We start from the raw sequence: 12,445 nt of genomic DNA on the forward strand, positions 1-12,445 counted from the left end.
AAAGGCTCCACTCCTCTTTGGCAGTTGCGAAACAAGCTGTTTCCAGCGTTGTTCAGCTTAATCTTTACTTATCTGCAAAAAACATTAATCAGCCCTTCATTCTCGCAATATAACAGAAAACACCCCAATTCTCGTATAAATATTGTGATTAAACTTAGTCAATTTCATGCCTAACAATAACCAACTTGAGCCATAACCTGTTCTTTCTAAAAACCACGGAAAGAAACCCCTTCCATTCACTGATATTCCTAAAATACCCTGATTTCTGTCTTGTGCTTCAAAACCAACTGCTTAATTTGAAATCATGTGTTTTTAAAGATTCACAAATCAGGAAAACAAAGGCAATTGAGCAAATAATGCTAAAGAAAAGATAGAAAGGAACCTGGGAATCATGTGTTTGGATGGAAAAATCTTTAATGATTGTTCACTATGAATAGAAAGGGTAGTTTGTTATGAGAATCAGGCTGTGTGGGTCGGGTAAGGAAAGAAATGCTAAGATGTTGAAAGCTGAGTAGGTTAAATAATTTGCATAAAGACAGAATTTATACACTTAAATAGCTTATCACTGTCAAACCAGAACCTGAGCCCAACATTACAACCCTTGTCAAGTCCTTTGGACTATGTTTGCAAGAATTTTGACCCATAGATTCAGGACCAAAAGGCAAGCTCACACCCTAAGGGTGTGGTGACTGAGCTAAGGAGTGAAGTTGCATTCTTTTTCCTATGGTAAATAAATGCCATTCGAAAGTGAGTGAATTATTCCAGTCCTTAGTGAGGCATGTCTGACGAGTTAGTTGCTCCTTGTGAAAGTAGAAGTCTAAATTTTAAGCTTTAAGGAATTTCTCGATTAAAGGCACACAGTTTAAAACATGCTTTATCTTTTCAATGAGATCATAGCTTGCATCTGTCAACTACCCCGCTGAACAAAACAATTTCTTTTCTCCATATCATTCTCTGTATTATTTCATCCCTAACTCTTCTTCTGTTGAATTCTTTTTCTTACATTTGGTTGCTTGAGGACAAGCAAAGATTCAATTTGGGGGTATTTGTTAGGCATGAAATTGACTAAGTTTAGCACAATAATTATACAAGAATTGGGGTGTTTTTCTGTTATATTGTGAGAATGAAGGGCTGATTAATGTTTTTTTTTGCAGATAAATAAAGATTAAGCCAAACATGCTGGAAACAGCTTGTTTCGCAACTGCCAAAAAGGAGTGGAGCCTTTCTATGATCCAACGGTCAAACGCCGGATAATCTGATGACGGTCAGCGATAGAACAGAGGTGGGCGTGGCAGAGGCAGCAGGTGAAAAGGTGTTTCAGTGGCATTACCTAAAGTAGCATGATGACAAGAAGTTTCGACCCTTGAGTGTTCAAGGGTCAAAAGGATCCATAATCATTTCTGATTGTTTAGTTTTAGTTGGAGTTGACTTATTTTTGTATTATTTTTGTAAGGATACTTTTGGGTACCAATTTTGGCCCCGGTCTTTCTGATGAGAATGGAAACCAGAGTTCAAACTTGGGATCTCACAACACTCAATTAAAGCTTCCCGATAGACCCATTACCCGAGCAAGAGCCAAGCAGTTTGAAGAGGAGCTTCAATCATATATGGTCCAAGTGATGGACGTCGCGGATAAAAACGGAGTCTCTGAAATTAATGGTCCATTAACCGTCGTATCTCTTTCAAGTTGCATGGGATGTGAATACGGAGGTCAATTGGAGCATTCGGATTCACATGAGAATGTTAAAGATTGATTGGCTTTCTTCTCAAGGATTTAATAACAATTTCAGAAGCTTTCCTAAGGCGTGGGCACGGCTTAGACGACTTTGGCTTCTGTTTCTCTATGACAAAATTGGCGTGGGATTGACGTGGGCACGACTTAACAGATTTTGGCTTCTGTTTCTCCATAACAAAAATGGCCTGGAAATTGACGTGGGCACGGCTTAGACGATTTTGGCTTCTGCCCAATTATCAACAAATGGAAGTGGAACGTGGTTATCATTTTAATTACTCCTATGCCAACAACAATTAGTTTTGTTTTATTTAATAATTAGGTAAGTTACCAATATACCCTTAGCTTCCTATTTTATTCCTTATTTTTGCAAGGACCATTACGTCCGATTATAGCTAAATAGAATTAGGTATTTATAGCTTTCTCTGGGATTGTAATCGACAAACATCGATTATCATAAGAAATTGTAATAATCGATCTTCCTCTGTCATATCAACCATTCTCTTAAAAGCTTGACAAGTACAAGTGCACATAACATCACAATAACATTTAAGGATTGGACGCAACATAGACAATTCATCCCAATATCGGTTCAATTTGTTGAAATAGATCATGATTGAGAGGTTACCTTGTTGAAATAGGCTGATTTCTCTCTTCAATTTGTACAACATTGGACCATTACTGGCATCGAATCTTTTCCCTAGTTCTTTCCACAGATCCCTAGCGGAAGCGATAGTTAGGAAGCCTTCAACGACTTCTTTTGAAACTATATTTACGATCCAAGAAGAGATAAGGCAGTCATATTTCTTCCATTTTCGGAATGCTGGAGTTCCTGCAGCCGGTATTTCTTCATCACCAAGGATGAATCTGAGCATTTCTTTAGCAGTTAATACTCGGATCATAACACTACTCCATGACAAGTAGTTTGTGCTGGTAAGTTGAATATTGATTAGCACAAGACCTGGATTCTCTGATGAAGAAAATGATGGAGTTGTCTGGATCCCAAAAGGATTCACATTATCGTTCGTCATCTCGACTTCCTCTGCAAACGATCTCCAGCGTTGATTTCATTTGCTCGTCTTCTTCGCTGCATTGTAATAATCGATTTTCAATAGATCTAGTGAAGCTCTGATACCATGTAGAAATGTGGAATGAATCTTATTGATTTCAACTAGTATAACATAAAAGATTAGAGAGAATGACTCCTTGAGGATCTATCTATACAGAAAAATAAGGAAACTAAAGTTGTTACAAGTTGTTACAGCATAACAGAAAAAGGAATAATCTGGTGTGAGCTAGGTTGTATATGATGTGGCATAGTTGCTAACATCTCCTAGAACCAAACCATCAGACTCCTCTTGGTTCAGGCGAAGCTGCGCATAGGCGTCTGCTAAATCATTGCCTTCGTTCATAGCATAAAACTGACAGTCTAATTTGAATAAATTAGCTAAAATTAAATTATTCAGTAACAACTAAAAATTAAAATTAAAATTTCCTTAAAAATGGGGAAATTACACTCATGGCCACTGAACTTTATCCATTTTAATATTGTGGCTACTGAATTTCAATTCTTAACGGTATAACCACTCAACTTTACACTTTTTAGCACCGGTGGTCACTCAACGCCTCAAAACGACTGTTGACGGCCTAAAAATAAAAATTTCCAAGAGTTAATGATATTCTAAGAAATTTTAATTCTAAGAAATTTTAATTCTTAAATTTTTTAGTCTTCAGGTCATTTAGGTGTGGTTTGGTTAGGGGAGAGAGAGTGGATTTTTAGAGAGAGAAAGCTTCAAAAAAAAATATGATTTTGGAAAATAAAAAATGCGTCTTTTCGTGGTAAATGTCGTTCTGAACAACTTTAACTCTTGAATTTTCATTTGATGTCTTTAACGGTCATTTTGAGGAGTTAGTTAAAGATGAATGACTAACGGTATTAAAAAGTATAAAGTTAAGTGGCTACACAGTTAAAAATTGAAATTCGATGGCACAATGTTAATATGAATAAGTTCAGTGGTCATGGGTGTAATTTACCCTAAATTTGGAAAGAAAAAATGAAAACATGATTTTCATGTTTTTGTTTGGTTTCTTTCTTCTTTCTTTCTTTTTTATAAACATTGGTTGGCTTTTTCAAGGAAAAAGAAAACTATTCAAATAGATATCACATGTCAATTTCTAATCTTTTTTGTTATATATTTCTTCCAACACAAATCATATGATTAAACTATACCATAACAACACAAAATGAAAACGAAATTCCCTTAAAAAAACCAAAACTTAATTTTCAATTTTTTTTTTTTATCGTTTCTTTCTATTGAAATTGATGTTAAATATCAATTTCTGATTTTTTTTCTAATTATATATTTCTTCCAACACAAATCATATATTATTATATATGACATATGTTGGATGAAAACAAAAAGGAAGATGCAGTTGGAAAAGCGTGTCCTACTGACATCCTTCATTAATATCTTTTATATAATAAAAATTATTATAAATGTACAGTAATAAATTATATTTTATAAATATAATAATAATTAATTAATAAGTTAAATAACTAAAGTTAACAATTAAATCAGAGATCTATTACATATATAAAGTGTGGAACAAAAGTTACACTTGTCAAAGAATAGAGATTCAATTGTCCACGTGACATCATAATAGAGAAGCAGGTGATGTGTCATAATTATAGAAGTATTTTAAATCCTAATTTTCCAAACTTTTCTAAATGAATTATTGATTATTGATAATATTAATAATAGTAACTTTGGGTTCGTAAAAATTAAAAAGAACTCTTCCTTTTATCCATCTCTTCAACTTTCTTTTTGAAAACTCTTCAATTTATCTTATCTCATTTAACTTTCTTTTTGATACGTTGTTTCAAATTCTTCTGAGACAGTTTTAACTACTCCTCCCCATTTATTCTATTTTGAAGCAATTTCTCGCATGGCGGGTGAGTTTGCTCCTAATTGATGTCTTTCTCTGTTGTTCAGTGATTTCATTTTTCCTTCTGTTTTGATTTTATGGTTTGTTGTAGGTTGTGTCAACCAATTTTCCATCTTCCTATATTCTGCTTCGAAGCAGATTTCTCACGGGTTAGTTTGCTGAGCTCTCTCTTTTTCTTAGTGATTTCAGTTTTACTTTTCTTATCGTATTCTTTTAGATTTTATTGGATTTGAATTTCTTACATCAAATTCTTTTCCTCTGCACTCTTTTTATTTTTATTTTTTGAAGTGCAGCTCTATGCGGGGGTGGGGGACGAGAAAAGAAATCGGAGCTAGAGTAGAGTTTTGGAAATCGGAGCTCTTTCGACCTCACTCACAAGCAGATGGAAAGCTTGAAAAAATCTATTTCAGCAAAGGGAATCAAAGGGAACCTCATTCTCCATGTCGGAATGGAGGACATTTCCCACATTGAGAGGAAAAAGAAATCTCCTTAACTGTGTTGATTCTGAGACTGTTTCTCATTGGTAATCTCTTTCTATTAGTTTATTCTTTTTAACTTTCTCAGCACTAGAGGGAATGATTCAGTTAAATTAGAAAGGTGTGGTTTAGCCTGTAACTATTGGAGAAGGAGCAGTTGTTCTAATTTGTTGGGCTATGTTGGATGGGTGGGATTTTAAGTTCAATGGGTAATGACTTTTGACATTTAATATTCTTTTTGTTTATACTGGCATGCAAAAGCCACGATTTACAAGGATGCAAAAAATCAATTGCAAGGAGGAGAGACAATTGAAGCTACTTTAATATCTGAGGTTAGTATTTTTTACCTTTATCTGTTTCTTATTTGATCAAGTCTTTTTGTTGGACTTCTTTCAAACCTGAGGTTAATTTTTGCATACTGTTTTTAGTATATTTTCACATATAATATCTAATTGAGTGAAAGTGGAGTGAATTTTAATGATTTTTATAACACACCATTAGTTTCAATGATCTATTAAAATAACGACACTCTTAAAAATCAAATATGTCTTTTGTGCTCCACTATTTCTTCATGTGAGATTGCTGATGTATTCATTCTTTTACATTATTATTTGATAATAGATTGTTTGTAGTTCTTAAATTAACATTTAAGTGTAGTTAATGAATGGTTGGAAACCATTTATGATTCCTATATTTTAAATGACGATTTGCTTTTCTTCACAGTATATTTTAAAGACGATAAAGGCTCTCCATTTTCGATCCGCCTAAATATTGTTTCAGATGAAATAGAAGAAATTGAAAAGCATTTTGGATGTAGGTCCTCCCAACTTTTCTCTTTACAGGGAAAGTAGAAAACAAATGATATAATAAAAGAAAGAAGCAATGTACAGAGAAGCTAATTTGATATATTTTAGCTAATGTGGTTCGATTTGTATGTATGTAATAAAATGCTAGAAGTAATAGAATGTGATAATTTTACTTAAAAAAAATAGAATGTGATAATTTTCCTAAAAAAAATAACAATTTAGCAATTTTGTAGTATCTCTCTTGATAATTTGCCTCCTAATTTCAAATTTTTAATTTGAAGTACATATCATTTTCAATTTTATTGTTTATCTTAGATTTTTAAATTTGAATATCTAAACATAATTAAATTTAATGTATTTGAATCTCACTTGGATTCTGTATCATTCCACGACATGTAATTTGAATTTTAATATCAAATAAATTGGATTCTTTATCCTTAACACTTTATCTCATATTCAACTTCGAAAATTTAAGATAAGATATTAAATTAACTAATTAATTTTAAAATAGTATATGTATTTTGAATTAACTATCAATTAATTTAGAAGTCGAATCCCTTTAGAATTTTAATTCGAACAGAGATCTTGAGGATATGTACTTAAATATTAAATAATTTAAAATATAATATCCAATTGAATTTTGTAGTATTTGGAATTTAAAATTCAATGTCATAATTTTTTTGGGGATAATATTACATTTTAAATCATAGAATATTTATTAATATTATAAACATCACCCTTAAATTTGTATGTTTATTTTGATCAATTACGTATAATGAAATATGTCTTTTCCATTTGACTATATTAATGAAAAGAAATTAGCGAAAAAAATGTAAAAATTTGATGTAAGAATTATCTTATAATTATTTATAAATCATTGTTTTGATAACGTTTAAAATAGACTCAATATTTTGAAAAAGAGTCAATTTAGTCCCACGAATAAAATAATACAATTTTAGTTTTAATATTTGTTAAATGGAATAACTAAAGTCCTTACTAACATAAATTGATACATTGCACAGTTATATTATGTACATGCAAATTTTTGTTAGTAAGATTAATTGTACCATTTGACAAATGTTAGAATTAAAATCATGCGATTTTATATGTGGACACTAAATTAGTTCTTCTCTAATTTTTTTAAGTGATATTTTGGTATCTCATCTCTTTTAATAATATTGTGTAATTATTTTATTAAATTCAATTATCTTATTAAATTCAATTATCTTATTTAATCCAAGTATTTTAACTTATATATATAATAATATTTAAATAATGACAAATTTTTTATATATCACGTGCATAGCACGGGTACGAAGCTAGTTATAAACTTAAAGTAGAGGTTGCAATAGCACCGAAAGAATATATAAAGGTGTCAGGTATTTTAGCCAAAATTCATTTTTAATATTTAAGCAAATTCTTTGCTAACAATTATTTATCATGTTCAACGAGGTATTCTAATTTATAATCATCTAATTTTTTTTTTTTTGCATGAAAGGTTGGGACGCGATTAAGTGGCTAGACATCCCAACTAGATTGGCACCCCTAACACATAAAATCAACCCGAAATATTATTAATAAAAAAAAGGAAAATTACAAAGGGAGGAAAAGGAAAATAAAAAAGGTTCAAAACAGAAAAATTAAGGAAAACGAACATGAGCAACATTACATAACTCGTCAAAAACAGACGATTGACAAAAATGAGGAGCTGACACTACAAAAAAAAGGGTCTATTACGACACTTTTTTAACGACGCTTTTCAGCATCTGTCTTGATACTTAAAAATTTAGCCACACTTTTGTAATTGCGTCGGATTTTATTATCACTTAATGACGCTTTTTATTATCTGATGGAATTTATAAAAATTTAACTATGCTTTAAAAAAAGCGTTGGTATTTTTTTTAAAAGTTAAAGACGGTTTGGAATTTACATCGTAAAAAAATATCCTGATACTTTTTTATTTGAATATATTTTAATTTTTTTTTATCCCCGTGACTAAAATTCAACCACATTTTTTAATTTTGTGTCGTCTTTTATAATTACTTAATGACACTTTGATTTTTTTTTTTGGCGTTTTTAAAATTTTAGCTACACATTTAGAAAAAAGCATTGTTGTTTTTTTAATTTATAGACATTTTAAGTTATGTGACGATAAAAATGTCCCCGTATTTTTAACAGAAGAAGGTTTCTAGTTTTGTCTCCATATTTTAAAATTCAACCCCTTCTTTCTATTTATGTCACATTTTACAATTACTTAAAGACGCTTTTAATTTTCATTGCTATTTTTAAAAATTTAACTACAAATTTGATATTTTTAAAAAAAAAAATTACGTGGACAGTGAAAAAAATGCTGGCATTTTTATCAAAAATTTAAAAAAGGTTTAGATTTTATATTGATGAAAAATGTTCAGAAATGTTTTAATTTGAAACACTGAAAATGAATCACGGACACAAAAATATACTTTTACTTTTAGTTTATAAACAGTGGCATGAAAACAAAAGGCTATTGAATTTATCTTCATTATTTTTAAGTTTTAACTTTTTTTTTTTTTTTAGTTTTGTAGTATAAACATAAAACTTTTTATGAATATTTATTTCTTTTTATATCAAATTTCATTTAGATGTATTTTTAGAAAATTATTATTATTTAAATTTTTTAATATTAATCTCACCGTATGTATAGCGTAAATATAAAAAAAAAAAGTCTTATTTTATTTCTCTTTTTTTATATAGAAATTTTATTTCTCATATTTTAATAAAACCCTATTTGCAAAAAGAAAACCTAATCTAACTCTAACTCTAACATAAAGTCAGCTTTATCTTCTCTAACAACACAACTTAGTCTGCTGATTTTTTACTCTTCTCCATCTTCCCTTTCTACATGGTAGGCGAAATTGATTTTCTCCTCATGGTTTATATATTTTTATATCTCTCTAAATCTTGTCCCTTGTAACTCTGAATCCAATTCCTCTTTTAATTTTCACTTCCAATTTTGAGAACTAACTTAAGAAAGAAGCGAAGGAAGGGTGAGTTTGCCATGCCGCTTGGAAACGAAAAGGACAACCATGTGAGGCATTAGACTCCTGCACCAATTCAGTTACCAATGGAGTTGCAATTTAGCACCGGGGATTTCTCTTCTATTTCTTTAATATTATTATTAGTATTTTGCTTTTTCTCTAGTTTTAGACAGCAAATTTTGGAAGAACCAAATTATGATGTTGCTGAGGAAAAGGAAGATATGGCTGAATTCATAGTTTTTTTAGCTCTTTCTCTAGTTTCTTTTTCATTTTCAATAGTAGGAATCTTTTTAATGATTTTTCGTGTACATTTTTTGAGTTTGAAGTTCAATAAAATGTTGTAAGTTCAATGAAATGATGTATCGTTTTATTGAAATTCAGATCCTATATAATTGTTCTTGTATATTTGTTTTTGTTTCCTGTGTTTAATTTGAAATTTTTTCATATATATCTTTAAATACAAATATTTAATAATAATAATAATAATAATACGAACAACTCACATGCATTGAAGTGTTTAATTTTGCGGATGTTAAAAAATGTGTCATTAAGCATTCAGGCTATAATAGACTTTCCTCTAGCTAAATGCAGATGTTTATATAATTTAATGTCGTGAATTTGGAGATGCTTTTAAATTAAAATATCGTCATGTTTAAGACGTTGTAAATATTTTCTGAAGTAAAAGAACGACGTAAGAAAAATTATGTGTCGTCTACTTTGCAACGCTTTATTAAAACGTACTGAAAATTTCAAAAATTAAATGTAAATTAATTGAAAAAAATTATGACGTTTAAAATATAAGTGTTGGTATCATGATGACGTTTACATGAGAATGTCGCCAGATTTAATTTACCCACACAAAGTTTATGCGTTGTTAAATTTAACGACGCTTGTGACGACGCTTTAAAAAGTGTGGGTAAACGTTTAAAGACGCTGAAAAGCGTCCTTAAACCCTAAATTTTAACGTCGTAATAGACCATTTTTTTTGTAGTGTGAATGCCACCATGTAAGAGCCGTAGCCGTCTTACCAAAACGGGCAAGTTGATCCGCCGCCTGATTGCCCTCTCGATAGATATGAGTGATTCTGCAATTCATATTCGAGAATCTAGATAAACACTGAAGCCAGTCTTGTCTAAGTTTCCAGGGAGCCATGGTAATCCTTCTGTTTAGCATATCCACCGCATATGCAGAATCCGATTCAATCCAAAGATTGTGCCACCCCCGTTCCCAGGCAAATTCTACTGCAAAAATAATGGCAGACAGCTCGACAATGTGCGCATAAGAACTAGAGAGGTTAATAGCATAGCAACCAATAACAAAACCACGAGAATTTATGAAAATCCCACCAGCTCCGGCGATACCCGGCGCACCGTCCGCCGCGCCGTCGGTATTAACTTTTATCCAGCCCGACGACGGCGGGCACCAGCGAACAATGATAGGGTCCGACGGAGGCCTAGCACGGCTCGGCAAATTGACAATCCATTTTGGTTCCTGAATGTAAGAGTGAAGCCGATTCTGAAGGAATTTGATTGAAGGGAGATCATTTTCAAAAATAGCCATATTCCTAATGTACCAAATGTACCAAACATCAGTTATAGAAGCCAAATTCCACACTTTTCTCATAGAAATATGTAAACGGATAGCTCTAATCTCCCGGAAAAGATTCCTAAAGGTCAGCATACTACTATGGTGTATGCCGAAAACAGAGAAGACAACATTCCATAGACTATTCCACACAGGGCACGTGACAAAAAGATGATCAATTGATTCAATATGGCATTTACATAGTTCACATCTCGAAGCAAGTGAAAAATCACATACCTGTAAATTGGTTTGCACCGCAATTTTTCTATGAATCACTAACCAGCAGGTGACAGACCGCCTAGGCGGTACAAAGGCATTCCAAAGGAATTTGTTCCACTCAACTGGAGTGTTGTTGCAGAAGGAGCTATAAAAACCTTTGGCAGTATACATACCTGACATAGCCGGCTTCCACACACAAGTATCTGTTCCGTCTCGGCTGCCAGAAACCCTCTAAATGTTCAATTGGACAAGATCAGGAAGTCGATGCAAATTAGTCCAGGATTCATCAGCGCGAAAGGAGTGAAGCGGGTCATAAAGCTTGCGTTGTATGTTTGCCGGGATGCCGAGTTGATTTGCAACCGTCGGTGCAATCCAAGAGTCCGTCCAGAAATTCAGTTCAGAGTTATCTCCAAACCACCGGGTCACTTCCAAACTAATCTGATCATAAATTGGTCGAACAGAGGTCCAAACCGATGAATTTGAAATATAGCGCTTAAGTATACCAGATTGATAAAGGAAACGATTTTGCAGCAAGGATGGGATATAACCATTTTTTTGAATCAAATCCCAGCTAAACTTACCAAGAAGAGAATTATTGAACAATCCAATATCCTTGATACCTAGCCCCCCAAATTCATACAATTGACAACACTTCTTCCATTTGACAGTAAGAAGCCTTCTCTGATCCTTGTCCCCAGTCCAAAAGAAGTTTCTGAGCGCTTTAGCAATCTTTGTGGTGAGAGAGGATGGCCACTTGTAAATCATAAGTGAGTGAATTAGAGCACCCATTAATGCAGATTTTATCAGAGATAGCCTTCCTGCTAAAGAGAGCGATCGCCCATTCCAGAGACTAAATTTAGCAAGGAAACGATCCATAAGCGGCTGTAAATAATGAGCCCTTGGCGCCCTCTGAAAAATTGGTACCCCAAGATAATTAAACGGCAGCCGAGCAACACGAATACCCACAATATTAATGAGCCGATTCCTGTGCTGATTGCTGATACTGTTTCCAAAATAAATTGCAAATTTATCCCAGTTAACCTGACCCGATATGGCTGCATAAAAGTTGAAAAGGGCATTGACACATTTCATATTTTTGAGAGTAGCCCTGCCAAAAATTAACATATCATCTGCATATAAGAGGTGAGAAGGAAAAAGAGTAGTGTTGTGATAAACCATGGGTTTAAATTTGCCTTCACCCACCAACTTGGCCAGCCAACGACTAAAGAAGTCCTCTGCAATACCAAATAGAATTGGAGAAAGAGGATCTCCTTGCCGAACCCCACATGAGCAGCTAAAATAGCCATTGCTACCCCCTCTAAAAGCAATTTGACATACGAGCAGACCGAAGAACTTCCAAAACCAGCTTCTAAATTGCAAAGAAAACCCAAAAGATTCAAGAACAGCCAGAAGAAAATTCCAGTCAATGGTGTCAAAAGCTTTCCTGATATCAATCTTCAAAGCCATATTTCCGCCAAAGCAATTCTTGTTTAACATATTTACCCCTTTTGAGGCCGCAGCAATGCAATGATGAATGCTTCTGCCAGAAATGAATCCAAATTGGTTATCCGAAACAATACGCTTGGCGATAAGCGCCAACCTATTAGCAAGGATATTTGAAATGATCTTATAGTTAAAATTGCTCATGGCGATAGGTCAAAAATG

The sequence above is a fragment of the Euphorbia lathyris genome, chromosome 5 (genome assembly GCF_963576675.1).
Source record: "Euphorbia lathyris chromosome 5, ddEupLath1.1, whole genome shotgun sequence".
NCBI classification, from domain to species: domain Eukaryota; kingdom Viridiplantae; phylum Streptophyta; class Magnoliopsida; order Malpighiales; family Euphorbiaceae; genus Euphorbia; species Euphorbia lathyris.